Source organism: Pongo pygmaeus, chromosome 14 (assembly GCF_028885625.2).
Source record: "Pongo pygmaeus isolate AG05252 chromosome 14, NHGRI_mPonPyg2-v2.0_pri, whole genome shotgun sequence".
NCBI classification, from domain to species: Eukaryota; Metazoa; Chordata; class Mammalia; order Primates; family Hominidae; genus Pongo; species Pongo pygmaeus.
The window spans coordinates 65,521,314-65,537,247 of record NC_072387.2 but is presented as its reverse complement, the minus strand read 5'-3'; positions in this window follow the sequence as shown (position 1 = coordinate 65,537,247).

Below are 15,934 nucleotides of genomic sequence, written 5' to 3'. Positions count from 1 at the left end.
CTTCTTCTTGGTATAACCTATTGTTGAAGCTTGTAAATATATTTTGTACTTCCTTCAATGAGTTCTTTAGTTTACAAATTTCTGTATTTTGTTTGTTTTTGAGTATCTATATCCTTGATCAATTTCTCATTCATATCCTGAATTGACTTTCTGAGTCTTTTGTGTTAATTTTCTGATTTCTTTTGCATCACATTGAGCTTTGTATTAGGCTGTTCTTGCATTGCTATAAAGATATATGTGGTACTGGGTAATGTATAGAGAAAAGTGGTTTAATTGGCTCACAGCTCTGCAGGATTTACAGAAAGCATGGTGCTAACATCTTCTTAGCTTCTAGGGAGCCTTTAGGAAACTTATAATCATGACAGAAGGCAAAGAGGAAGCAGGCACATCACATGATGAAAGCAGAAGCAATAGTGAGAGAGGGAGTGACCGGGGTCGGGGCAGAAAGGTGCTACACATGTTTAAATAACCAGCTATTGTGATATCTCACTATCACAGAGACAGCACCAAACCAGGAGGGATCTGCTCCCATGATCCAAACATCTCCCACCAGGCCCCACCCCCAGCAGTGAGGATTACAATTCAACATGTGATTTGGGTGGGATAAATATCCAAATTACATAAAGATTATTTGAAGTCAATATTTAAATTCTTTAACTGTGTCTTGAGAATTTTTTTGTTAAATCTATTGCTAGAGAATTATTGTGTTCTGTTGGGGATGTTTTATTTCCTTGCTTTTTAATATTTCCTGTGTCTTTACATTGACTTCTGTGCATCTGGTATAATAGTCGCTTTTATTTTTGAATCTAGTTTCATTGAGGGTGCTTTTTTCCTTAAGATGTGTCAAGTGTTCTTTGGGTATGAACTTCTGGTGTTGCTTCTGGATGCATGCAACAATGAAGTTTCCGTATGATTTCTTTGGCTAAAAATAGCATTAGTGGTATCTATTTTTACCTCAGTGTGCTAGGGTGCAGTTATTAGTGGAAGCTAATTGTGGGCTTTGAGGAATCTGCACTTGTATTGACAGTGGTTGCAATAGGCTCTGCAGGCTGGCCACCAGGCCAACAGGTAGTACACAGATGTAGGAGCCAGCTTGTGGAAGGCCAGGTTTCACTAACGCAGGCCTCCATAACAACTGTTTCAGTACTGACTGAGTGGTGAAGTTAAATATTAAAAGCTGAAAGAGCCAGTGCCCTTATACAAAGGCTGGAATGTAACAAAAGCCTACAAGAGTTTTGCCTTGGCCTTTCCTGGGCCTTAAAGCATGACAAAATAATGAAAGAATTCTTAACAGGACCTTTTAGGATTAAACAAGTTTTACTGAGGGTCTGAAGAAACTCCCCAGGCCTCCACAAGCAAGTTTATTGGGGGTCTGAAGGAACTCCCCAAACCTCCATGATTTAGCAGGAGACAAGATAAGGATAATCACCCCAGCACTGGACCCATTTAGATTAAGTAAATTTACTGAGGCTTCAGAGGAAGGTCTTCAAGACTCAGACTTTATAGATTAAAAGAAGTTAATCACTTATGTCTTTAATTAATGCACACTTACAAGTAGATATATAGCTTAGAAGGTATTAAGCTCTGGAAAACTTTGTAATTTTGAGTTGGTCTGGAGATAATTTCCAGGCTTTCTCCCTGTAACAGGTTACAGAAATAAAAACTCCTTTCTATCCCTGCAGAGTTCATCTGCATATTGTTAGTGGGTCACAAGTATAAGAAGCCCGACCCTCAGTTTGGTCCGGGAACAAGCTGAGGTAAAAGTTGTAGGGTGTTTAGACCCAAACTCTGTACCCCAGAAGGAGTGCTCAGGTGTCACAGGTGGTAGGTTGTATCGTGCCGTCTGTAGGAGCCTGGACTCTGCACTCTGTCTCAGATGGTGGAGCTAGGCCAGGTGGGTTTGCACTCAGGCCTCCAGTGGCACGGTGATGCACCAGCTGTGGCAGGCAGCGTGTGAGGCAATCCTCAGTCACCCGGAAGAATGTTTGGGTGAGAGACAGGAGCTGCTGCAGTGATATCCTGCCACAGTGTGGGTAGGGCCAGTCCCAGTGGCCACAGCCTTGGTAAATGCAGCATGTGCATCCCTCTCCTGTCCCAATTTTGGCAGCACTCAATCCTGTCTCAGTTATTTCAATCAACCCGGGTGATCCATCAGACCCAGCAGTCCATGTCTAGGCCACATTTCAGGGCAGCCTGTAGGAGCCCGTGCTTAGCTCAAGACCACGCCTCTGCAACAACTCATTTACCATTCCAGTCCTGGCAACGGCACCACTTTCTTAGTGCCAGCAGCCATAGTCCCAGCTGTGGGAACTTATCCCCCAACCGGTGCCCCAGTTCTGCAAAAGACAGCCCACGTTTCCTTAATGCCTAACACTAGTGCCTCTAGTTCCCAGGATAGCACAAAGCCTGCTAAAAGCTAAGATGGAAAATGCCATCTTGCTGTAGCTGTTTAGGTTTTAGAAAGGGTGACAAACTCACAGTGAGTTCTCTTTCTGAAGCAGTTGCTTCTCATAGTCTCATGGCCACTCCCTAAATTAGATTCAAGGCTTGGACAGGTCAAGGTGCTTTCTCATGGCCTGGATTGTACAATTCCCTGGCGGGAATGTGGACTACAGAAAGACTCTCACTCACCTTCTCCCCATATTAGTGAGGCACTCTTAGTTTGTGGCTGGTCCCAGCAAAGCAGCCTACCCGTTTTCCTTCTCCTTTCTAGTTTTTGGTGTTACCTGTCACTTTTTTGTTGAACTCTTGTGTTCCCTCTTAAATAATGTATTCAAAATGTAATTGTCTACACATTATTTTAGTTTTTCTAAGTGAATGAGGCATATATAAAATGATTCTAATGAGCCATCTTGAGAAAGGTGATATATTTTTAAATTTCATGGAAATTTGGGATCAAGAGAAGTGTTATTTTTCTAAAAAATGTAAATGGACTTGAATAACAAACATTTTATGTCAGCAGAAATTTCTCATATTTGATTACCATAGACAGTTTTTAAATGTTAATTTATTGATATGCAAGTTAATCAGTTTAATTAGTTTTTCTCTCAACTGTCATTGAGACGAAATTGTGGTTTCATTTCCAATCCTTTATACTAATGAATAAGTTATATTTGAAGAATCTGTTACTAGTATGCCTTGTTCTCAAACTTGAGATACAGTTACTCTGATAATTCTTATCTTCTTAATAATGTAAGGAACAGAAAATAAAGTAAATTACCAAGTATAATGTAGTAACTTTTGTGCTATATGGTTTTGTGGGTGGTGTCTATGGTAATCAAATATGTTTCTGCCGAAATCTTATGTCAAATAATAGTCTCCAATATTGGAAGTGAGGCCTTATGAGATTTGATTAAACATTGGGGACAGATTTCCCCCTTGCTGTTCTCATGATAGAGAGTTCTCACGAGATCTGGTTGTTTGAAAGTGTGTGGCAACTCTCCATTCCCTCTCTCCCTTCTGTTCTGGCCATGTAAGTCATGCCTGCTTCCCCTTCAGCCTCTGCCATGATTGTAAGTTTCCTGGGATCTCTCTAGCCATGTTTCCTGTACAGCCTATGGAACCATGAGCCAATTAAACTTATTTTCTTTATAAATTATCCAGGCTCAGGTTTTTTTTTTTTTTGAGATGGAGTCTCGCTCTGTCACCAAGCTGAAGTGCATGATCTTGGCTCACTGCAACATCTGCCTCCTGGGTTCAAGCAATTCTCCTGCCTCAGCCTCCCAGGTAGCTGGGATTACAGGCACATGCCACCATTCCCGGCTAATATTTTTGTATCTTAGCAGAGACAGGGTTTTACCATGTTGCCTAGGCTGGTCTTGAACTCCTGAGCTCAGGCATTCTGCCTGTTGGCCTTCCAAAGTCCTAGGATTACAGGCGTGAGCCACCACACCTGGTCAGGTTTTTTTTTTTTTCAGTGAGAGAACAAACTAATTCAGAAAATTGCTACCTAGGAGTGGGACATTGCTATAAAGATATCTGAAAATGTGGAAGCAAATTTGGAACTGGTTAAGGAGCAGAGGTTGGAAGAGTGTGGAGGCCTCAGAAGGAGACAGAAAGATAAGAGAAAGTTTGGAACTTTCTAGAGACTTGTTTAATTTTTGTGACCAAAATGCTGATAGTGATATGGACAATGAAGTCCAGGCTGAGGAGGTCTCAGATGAAGATGAGGAACTTACTGGAAAGTAGGGCAAAGGTTACTTTTGTTATGCATTAGCAAAGAAATTGGAGGCATTGTGTCCCCACCTAGGAATCTGGGGAAATTTAAACTTGAGAGTGATGATTTAGGGTATCTGGCAGAAAAAATTTTTAATCAACGAAAAGTGTTCAATAAATGCCCTGGCTGCTTCTAAAGGCCTATTCTCATATTTGTGAGCAAAGAAATGATGTAAAACTTGAACTTATACTTACAAAGGAAGTGGAGCATAAAAGTTTGAAAAATTTGCAGGCTGGCCATGTGGTAGAAAAGAAAAACCCGTTTTCAGGGGAGGGATTTAAGCAGGCTGCAGAAATTTGCATAACTAAAAGGAAGTCATGTACTGATAAGCAAATAATGGGGAAAAAACCCTGAAGGCATTTCAGTGACAGCCCCTCCCATCACAGGCCTGGAGGCCTAGGAGGGAAGAATGGTTTTCTGGGTTAGACCCAGGATCCTGTTGCGCTGTGCAGCCTCAGGACACTGCTCCCTGCATCTCTGCCATTCCAGCTCCAGCCATGGCTAAAATGGGCCAAATTACAGCCTGGGCCATTGCTGCAGAGGGTGCAAACTGTAAGACTTGGCAGTTTCCACATGGGGTTAATCCTGCAGGTGCAGAGAGTGTAAGAGTTGAGGCTTGGGAGCATTCACTTAAATTTTAGATGTATGGAAAAGCCTATATGTACAGACAGAAGCCTGCTCCAGGGACAAAGCCTTCATTGAGAATCTCTACTAGGTCAGTCTTAAAGGAAAATGTGAAGTTAAAGCTCCCAAACAGGGTACCCACTGGAGCACTTCCTATTGGAGCTGGCTGAAGAGTGCCACTGTCTTCCAGACCCCAGAGTGGTAGCTGCACCAACAATTTGCACCATGTGCCTGGAAAAGCTGAAGACACTCAATGTCAGCCCTTGAGAGCAGCCATGGGAGGTGAACTCTGCAGAGCCACAGGGACAGAGCTACCCAAAGCCTTAAGAGCCCACTCTTTGCATCAGTGTGGCCTGAATGTCAGACATGGAGTCGAAGTAGATTATTTTGGAGCTTTAAGAGTTAATGACTGCCCTGCTGGAATCCTGGAGCTCCTCTCTTTTGGCTGATTTTGAAACAGGAGTGTCTATGCAATGCCTGTATTCCCATTGTATTTTGGAAGTAACTAACTTGTTTTTGATTTTACAGGCTCATAAGCAGAAAGGACTTCCCTTGTCTCAAATTAGACTTTGGACTGTGGATTTTTAAGTTAATGCTGTAATGAATTAAGACTTGGGGAACTGTTGAGAAGGGATGACTATATTTTGCCATGTGACAAGGACATGAGATTTGGGAGTGGCCAGGGGAAGAATGATATGATTTGGATTTGTGTCCCTGCCCAACTCTCATGTTGAATTATAATCCCCAACGTTGGAAGAGGGGCCTGGCGGCAGGTGGTTGGATAATTGGGACAGATTTTCTACTTGCTGTTCTCATGACAGTGAATGAGTTCTCATGAGAGACCTGGTTGTTTAAATGGGTATAGCACCTCCCGCTTCTCTATCTTACTCCTGCTCTGGCCATGAAAGTTGTGCCTGCTTTTCCTTTGCCTTCTGCCATAATTGTAAGTTTCCTGAGGCCTCTCCAGCCATGTTTCTTTTATAGCCTGAAGAACCATGAGCCAATTAAACTTATTTTCTTCATAAATTTCCCAGATTCAGGCTCAGGTATTTCTTTACAGCAGTGTGAGAATGAACTAATATAATATACATTTATTGTGTGTGTGTGTGTGTGTGTGTGTGTGTGAATGAGAGAGATTTAGATTCATCTTTAGACCAAAAATTCTAATAAAAATAATTTCAAAATGCTTTCCATTCTACAATTTAAAAAGTCCAGCAATGAATAGTATGCAGTCCAATAGTGATATGGTGGTTTCACTATGTGTTCAAAGAATTTGCTTCCTCCTTTTATCAGCATTTCTACACATAGTGTGTCACACTCATGGTTATATTTAAAATAGGTGACTCAAGTTTAGCCACCAGTCATTAAATTGTCATTCCTTTCAATAAGACAGAAGAATCAAAACAGGCATGAATTCTCCCTTTAATGATTTTTCATAAGTTAGTAAAATGACAAAATGGGAAACAATTAGCTTTCTCTGACAAATGTACTTTCATTTATCTGCATGTTTGAGTTATTTATTGAATATATGTTTTCTAAACTTTAAGCATAATTGGGTATATATATATATATATATATATATATAAAATATAATTTTCTAAGAAAAACCTTAATATAAAAATCAGTAAAAATTTCCACTATAACAACATGTGGTTGAATACATATCATTTTTAATCTATAAATTTGTAAGAGAACTACTTTGTTGTGACAGATTCTAGAGTCAATAATATCTTTTAAAAGATGTTTTGGAAACTTTTAAAGAAATAAATTGTCAAGAGCTGAGTTGAGCTGGAGTGAATTGAGGTACCATGTGTTGGATTAGTCAATTAAGATGACAAGCCAAAATGAAAATAACAGTCAAGTCTTTAATCACTTACTTCCATACTAGAAGCAACATGAGAAAGTGCCAGCTCCACCAATGTTCAGGACTAGTGCCAGATGAGAGTCAGGTTTATCACTACAGACGTTGGTGGAGTGGAATGGGGAGATGCCTCACTGCTGAGGCTGCTCTGGACAAAACACTCCTGCCATTTTATGGACTTGGGGGCCAGGGAGAGAGAAAGTAAAATGACTAGTACTGGAAAAAGTACTGAGTACTGATTCAGAGTAGAGAAAAATGTCTTCAAAATCCTCCCCTTCCCCACCATGAAGAGGGCTTGGTGAGAAGCCTCTGCCAAGGGCCAAGACAATACTGTTTTCAGATGGAGGTATCAAGGCTGGGAATACAGGATGCAAAGATTATGGTTGGCCTTAGGGACCTGATTCTTTGAGTTCAGAAACTGCAATGCATTGACTGTGCACCAAGTCTCATGTGGGGAGGGCAGTGTTCCTAGTGCTCTAACTTTATGTTCTTCATGTGTGTTTACTTTTGTATTAGTCAGCTTGGGCTGCCAAACAAATATCACAGACTCAGTGGTTTAAAAAATAAAAATTTGTTCTGGAGGATAAGAAGTCTAAAATTAGGGTGCTGGCAAGGTAGATTTCATTCTGAGGCCAACTCTGGTGGCTTGTAGATAGCAGTCATCTCATTTTGTGTTCGTATGACCTCTTCTTTGTGCCTGTGCAGACAGCAAATTAGCTCTCATGTGTCTCTTTTTGTAATAACCCTAATTTCAGTGGACCTCATTTAACCTTAATTATTTCCATAAAAGCCCCATATCCAAATACAGTCACATTGATGAGTTAGGCCTTCAACATATAAATTTGACAGGACACAAATATTCAGTCCATAACAATTTATTTTGACTTTAATTGAATAGACTCTCCACAAAGCCAGTTGCAAGAAATAAAGAATATAATCAAAATTACATTATAGTCGTAATATAAAATAACTATTTTCAGATTTTTAAGAGAAGATAAATCATAATTCATTAGTTGTTTCACTTATAAGATAACAAACAGGAAGTATAATAATCAATAAATAACTGATTTATGTTTACATATTAACTAACAATAGAGGTGAATTTATAGTAGTAGCTATGTGTTTGATGGTAAAGGGGAACTGAGAAAATTAATAATGTAGGTAAACAAAACTATGAATATTGTGAATCAAAGCTGTAAAATGTGTTTGTGATTTGCTGTGCATTTATGCACATATATATATACATAAGTAGATATAAATATAGTTACAAATGTGACTATATACACATATATAGCTATATTGATATAGATATATTCCATGATATTTTCCAGTTAAAATTTGAATTTGGTGTAGCATTTACTTTCCTTCTCCTATTCACTTTCTGAATATTTTTGCATACATACGCACCCTTCTCAATAATCATGTACACTTGTTTGGATGCATTATTAAGTTCATATTAAGAAAACAATGTGTACATTTATAGCATTTTTAATAGCTAAGGTATTTAACACTATAGGAGACTACATATTAAAGTTATTAAATTGTAGATTCACAGTGAGGACATTGGCAGTGATTTTATTAAAGTTACATTGTGCTAGTGCTAATCTCCTATAATTTATTGTACTTCATTCTGAAATATTCTAGTATTGATGTTGTTTCAGATTGTTTTTAGTTTAAGATAAAATTTATATTGAGAACACTTGTTTCATAATCCTCGAAAAAGAAACATTTAGACCAACATAATTTTTAAATGTTTCTGGACAAGAATGCATGTGTTCGGGTTTTTCTGATTTTAATCCTATATAATGATATAGCTTGGAAAAACCACAAAGTGTATATAAGTCTTAGTTCCTCATTTCATTAAAATAGAAAAATAATAAGGTTTTAAAATAGAATCTTAACACAATCTACCATGTAAAATACGAGTTTTGTAAAGATCTTAAATTTCTCATGCACTTCTATGATTCAACACAACTGTATTCCATTTATTTTGCATTACATTATTTGTATGTAATATTAGTTCCCACTTAAAATTTTTATATAAAATAATATTTCTTCAATATTTAGGAGGCTCTATGTCTGCCTTTAATTCGTACCAATATGGTTATTCATTTCATTTCAGTTCTAATATGGCTCTTACAAATAAAAGGTATATTTATAGACTATTATACCCAAAATTATTATTTGATTTATTTCATTCTGTAATGTGGTTGGTGTCTATCTATAACATTGTATTTATCAAAGTATTCTCCCTGATGCACATGTACCAATTTGTACTCATGGAAATATTGATGCATATGACTGTTTTGAAAGTGGAAGCTAAATTGAGAGTACCTAGAGTTGCTCATGCTAAAACCCATTTTCAATTATTTTTAATTCCACAAATATTGTAATTTAATTTAGCTCTCTAATAGCTACCATTTAAACCTGGTTCATAGAAATCTGCTTTTCCATATTTTAATTACTGAAATAACAAAATTAAGCTGATTAATAGATAATAACTGGCCAAATGGATGGCCAGCTCAAGAAGGGGATTCCAAATCATTAGAATTCAATATTTTGTTTCAGAAAAAATTCTAAAAACTCTAAACATTTTATGTCTTCTGAATGAGAATGTTTGAAAGAAAAGTAGCAAACCTATAAAGTTGCAACAACATTAAAATCTTTGGTGAGCAATGGCATTGAACCTATTACTGAATTCAAGGATGATAAATTGAAACAATATGAACTAAAAATAAAAAATAAAATCTCAATTGGAATCACATTCTATATAGTGTTTACTTAACACTAAATAAAACTCTATTTGTTAAATTCACATGAACATTTCCTAGTGGGCATCTCAGTTGTCACATTGTCCCCAAACACCTTCCCTAAGAATTTTTCTATCCCCACAGCAAATAATAAAATTGTGATTCTAGCAAGCTCATTAGCACTGCATGCCCTTTGAGTTAATTTTGTTTGCTCTTGGTTTTCTTTGGACTAAATAACTGATCACTTCATGTATTCTTCAAAGGCACAGCCTAGGAGGTGTCACGTAAAACAGCTATTCTTTATTCCAAATACAAACAAAAGAAAAAAATGATCAAGAAAAGAAAAAAGAAACTTTGAAGATGGTACTACCAAGTGTGAAATAATGAGCATTCCTAGGCTATGATTATGTTATTTATGATAGTAAATAGAACCTTGATTTACAACAAGATTATATTCTGATAAGCCTGTTGTAAGTTAAAAATATTTTAGGTTGAAAATACACTTTAATACATCTAAGCTACCAGATATCCTAGTCGACCTCAACTGTGCTCATAACACTTTCATTAGCCTAGAGTTGGGAAAAATCATCTAATACAAAGACTAGTTTATAATAGAGTGTTGAATTTTTCATATATTTATTAAATATTGTACTCAGAGTGAAAAGCAGAATAGTTGTATAAGTCAGTGGTCCCCAAAATATTGGCACCAGGAACCGGTTTCATGGAAGACAATTTTGTGACAGGTTGGGGGTGGGGGGGTGGAGACAATGGTTTAGGAATGACTCATGTGCATTACATTTATTGTGCACTTTATTTCTATTATTATTACATAGTAATATATAATGAAATAGTTTTACAACTTGCCATAATATAGAATCAGTGGCAGCCCTGAGCTTGTTTTCCTGCAACTAGGCAGTCCCATCTTGGGGTGATGTGAAACAGAGACAGATCATCAAGCATCAGATTTCAATAAGAAGCATGCATCCTAGATCCCCCATATGCACAGTTCACAATAGGGTTTGCACTCCTATGAGAATCTAATGCTACTGCTGATCAGACAGGAGGCAGAGCTCAGGCAGTATACGAGCAATGGGAAGCAACTATAAATACAGATGAAGCTTTGCTCACTTCCTTCTGTGCATCCCAGTTCCTAACAGGCAATGGACTGGTATCGATACTCACCATGTATAGGCACTCACCATTAATATACTGGTACCACGTATAGGTACTCGCCATTAATATACACAGCTGAAAGCACACTGGACCTGAAGAATATTTGAAGCAACAGATTAGAGTTAGTTGCTGGATAATTGGGATGCTACAGTGATAGAGTCCTCCATTTTTCTCTCTTCTAATGAGGCTTAAGAATACCTGGTAGAAGATGCTGAGGCATCAACACTTGATGGTTTAGCAAGCATGGTGTTCTTCAAGAAGATAGTCAAGTTTTGTTTGTACATTTTGTATTTCCTCTGTTCTTTATATATTTTATACCAAGCAAGTGTATCCTATATCTTCTTGTCAGAGTCTGCAAAAGTCTATGCTCTAAATTTTCTTGGTGTTTCAGATATAACTTCTTTCTCTTCCTCAAGTCCTTTATTTCATCCCTCCTCCAAATTGATCAGCTGCTCATTGGACAGTTCTTCAGCCTCAGTACCAACAAGCTTATGAATATCCTTTTCATTGATGTGCATTTGTAGCTCTTTCCCAAGCACTACTACCTTGATACCGTTTTATCAACAGCAGAATCTTTCTTATTGTCTTTGAATGTATCACATATCTTCAAAACTTTCTTTCAAATAACATTACTGTGTGACCTCATTCTACGTTACAGACATGTTCCAGATAGCCTTTAGAATCTTTCCCAAACTCAAAATGTAACCAGAATCAGTCATTTTAGCAGCCTGCAAAAATATTCGGTGTACATAGTATGATATGAATACAGCTCTTGCACCTTGGTCCATTGGTCTAATGAGTGTGATTGTGTTCAGTGGCAAATACACAATCTTCATTAAGATACATGTCACCAGTGATGTGCTATGGATGCCCAGAGCATTGTGCAAGATCAGAAGAATCTCGAGAGAGATGTTGTTTTGCCTACAATATTCTCTGGGCTGCAGAGAAAAACAGTTCAAAAACCAGTCTTCAGACAAAGCTAATATAACCCAGACTTTCTTGTTATGATAATAATAAATGGGAAGTGTATGCTTACTCTAGGGTTCTTGAATGTTCTAGGGCCCTCCAAGTGATAGCTTAGGAAAGACTTTAATTTGAGCTTGGTTAAATTTCCACCCAAAAACAAAATTCCAGGGCTTTTGAATGCCTTGAATCCTGGCATTGTCTTGGACTCTTACTGGATATACGTATGCTCCCACATGCACTTTCAAAACAAGCTAATTTCATTGACAATAAACATTTGTTCTTGCAAATATTTCTCATCCACAATTCTCCTATGCAGTTATTTCTTAAAACCTTTGGAACCTTCAGTAATATCATCTGCTGCTTCACTGTTGTCCTTTACATTATGAAAATTATGACACCTTTTGAAGTATTAGAACCACTCAAGACATGCTGTAAATATTTTTGTATACATTAGAACATCAGCACACTATTTTAGCATATCAAAAAGACTTCTTGCCTTTGCCTGGATTGTGAGTAGACTAAACAAAACATGTATATTTTCCATTCATGTAACAAGTAATTTTTCCATATCATCAATCAGTCCAGCTCTTTTGACCCATTTTGATTATTTTACTGCATAACTAATTTTCTTCATATCCTTATGGATGGTCAAGATCATGGATTGCCTATGTCTTAATTCATATGCAATGGCCATTACTGGCTTGTCACCTTAATGCTGGGCTATTATTTTGAGTTTCATCTCCAAAGTAATTGCCTTTCTCTTCTTTTCACCAGAAGCAGGAGACACCAATGGGCATTTGTAGATACGATGGAATCCAATAACACAAAACCCAATACACGAAAAACATGGGCACCACAGTCCACGGTAGAGTATTGGTTGTTTACCCTCATGAGTCCGTGGCTCACTGAGAGCTGAGGCTCACTGCCACTGCTCTGCATGCCTAAGGCATATCATACTGTATATTATTGGCTGAGGAAAATATCAAAATTCAAAATTTAAGTTTCTGCTGCATGTGTGGCACTTTAACATCATTGTAAAGCTGAAAAATCATAAGTCAAGCCATCTGTATTTAATAGGTAGGAAATTAACTATACTTTAGTGAAATTTCTGTCTAAAGTCAATTAATGACCTATGACTGAAAGTTCTGAAGACAATGTGCTATGGAATGGGTGAAGCTGTCATTGCCATAAACTCGGAATAAGTCTCACTGAAAGTACTGAAACATGTACATGAAGCTGAGTCCTCAAGCCACTACTCTTCTTATATAATTTGCTCTAAACAAACCATTTTAAAGCAAAACAAATTCAGCTTAAATTCTTAGTAATGAGAAACATCATTTTTATTCTTTCCAAATACATGTATAGAATGTCATTTAAAATTCTTGGCCCATAGTCATCATTTCAGGGATTCTTAAAGTAATTAGATAAGAAAATCCAAGCAAAAACTTAAACTGAAGATTTTATTTTTGTACTGCTTGCAGAGAAATGAGCATTGTGAAAATGAATGGAATGCTATGCAATTAAATAATCAGTGCAACACTATTCCACAAACAAAGGAGTGGGTCGATAATTAGAAGTTGCTTATGTTTTCTGTTTGGAACTGAAACTCATTCTCCATTCTATTTTTGGCCAGCTAATTCTCTTTAGGGTTCCATATTCTGAACCAGAGAGAGTTTCTCTATAGAATGAGTGAATTACTATTCATTTAGTGAGATTTAAAGATTTTTGTCTATTATCCAAAAATGTGAAGTTTTGTCCTTGGTCTTTTCAATACAATTTGTCAGTTTTGTAATTTATATGGAATACATAATGATGAATGCTACATATATGGTAGCTGTTAACCATTGCTCTCAATCCAGGAGCCATGCCACATTTAAGTTTTCGGTGCTGTGCCAGAAGCAGTGAGAAGTCAAAGGATAAATGTGACTCATACTCCTGGAAGTTAGTTTTATCAATGTAAATATAAATTTTTTTTATTAAAATACGAGTATCATATTAAGTCAAAATAATAAAAAGATTACATTTATTAAGGTGAAAGGGGAGAATTTACAAAAATATTGACCCTTTAGTAGACCATGTTAGACTTTAACCCCTACTTCTATCACCATATTAAGTAATTAACTCACATTTAAATTCTTGGCAAAAATGAATTTGCCACCTTACGCAGAGTAATCCAGGAGAACTTCAATGTAATATCATAAAGAATTGTCAGGATTTGATAAAATAGAAGTTTTTCAACATAGTTTAAAGGTAAATAGCAAACAAAAACCCACATGCTAAATCTGGCCTACGTGTGCATTTTGTTTAGACAAAATGCAATTTAAATTTTTGTTTGTTTGTTTTTATTCATTTTATTTTATTTTTATTATACTATAAGTTCTAGGGTACATGTGCAAAACGTGCAGGTTTGTTACATATGTATACATGTGCCATGTTGGTGTGCTGCACCCATTAACTCGTCATTTACACTAGATATCTCCTAATGCTATCCCTCCCCGCTCGCCCAACCCCACAACAAGCCCTGGTGTGTGATGTTCCCCTTCCTGTGTCCAAATGTTCTCATTGTTCAATTCCCACCTATGAGTGAGAACATGTGGTGTTTGGTTTTTCATCCTTGCGATAGTTTGCCGAGAATGATGGTTTCCAGCTTCATCCATGTCCCTACAAAGGAGATGAACTCATCCTTTTTTGTGGCTGCATAGTATTCCATGGTGTATATGTGCCACATTTTCTTAATCCAGTCTATCATTGATGGACATTTGGGTTGGTTCCAAGTCTTTGCTATTGTGAATAGTGCTGCAATAAACATACATGTGCATGTGTCTTTATTGCAGCATGATTTATAATCCTTTGGGTATATACCCAGTAATGGGATAGCTGATTCAAATGGTATTTCTAGTTCTAGATCCTTCGGGAATCACCACACCATCTTCCACAATGGTTGAACTAGTTTACAGTCCCACCAACAGTGTAAAAGTGTTCCAGTTTCTCCACATTCTCTCCAGCACCTGTTGTTTCCTGACTTTTTAATGATGGCCATTCTAACTGGTGTGAGATGGTATCTCATTGTGGTTTTGATTTGCATTTCTCTGACGGCCAGTCATGATGAGCATTTTTTCATGTGTCTTTTGGCTGCATAAATGTCTTCTTTTGAGAAGCATCTGTTCATATCCTTCAGCCACTTTTTGATAGGGTTGTTTGTTTTTTTCTTGTAAATTTGTTTGAGTTCTTTGTAGATTCTGGACATTAGCCCTTTGCCAGATGAATAGATTGCAAAAATTTTCTCCCATTCTGTAGGTTGCCTGTTCTCTCTGATGGTAGTTTCTTTTGCTGTGCAGAAGCTCTTTAGTTTAATTAGATCCCATTTGTCAATTTTGGCTTTTGTTGCCATTGCTTTTGGTGTTTTAGACATGAAGTCCTTGCCATGCCTATGTCCTGAATGGTATTGCCTAGGTTTTATTCTAGGGTTTTTATGGTTTTAGGTCTAACATGTAAGTCTTTAATCCATCTTGAATTAATTTTTGTATAAGGCGTAAGGAAGGGATCCAGTTTCAGCTTTCTACATATGGCTAGCCAGTTTTCCCAGGACCATTTATTAAATAGGGACTCCTTTCCCCATTTCTTGTTTTTGTCAGGTTTGTCAAAGATTAGATGGTTGTAGATGTGTGGTATTATTTCTGAGGGCTCTGTTCTGTTCCATTGGTCTATATCTCTGTTTTGGTACCAGTACCACGCTGTTTTGGTTACTGTAGCCTTGTAGTATAGTTTGAAGTCAGGTAGCATGATGTCTCCAGCTTTATTCTTTTTGCTTAGGATTGTCTTGGCAATGCAGGCTCTTTTTTGGTTCAGTATGAACTTTAAAGTAGTTTTTTCCAATTCTGTGAAGAAAGTCATTGGTAGCTTGATGGGGATGGCATTCAATGTATAAATTACCTTAGGCAGTATGGCCATTTTCACAATATTGATTCTTGCTATCCATGAGCATGGAATGTTCTTCCATTTGTTTGTGTCCTCTTTTATTTCCTTGAGCAGTGGTTTGTAGTTCTTCTTGAAGAGGTCTTTCACATCCCTTGTAAGTTGGATTCCTAGGTATTTTATTCTCTTCAAAGCAATTGTGAATGGGAGTTCACTCACCATTTGGCTCTCTGTTTGTCTGTTATTGGTATATAAGAATGCTTGTGATTTTTACACATTGACTTTGTATCCTGAGACTTTGCTGAAGTTGCTTATCAGCTTAAGGAGATTTTGGGCTGAGATGATGGGGTTTTCTTCAACACAGAAATGCCAAACCATAGAATGAAACTACACTGGTTTCTTTAAAGAAGCCATATCAAACATCATATA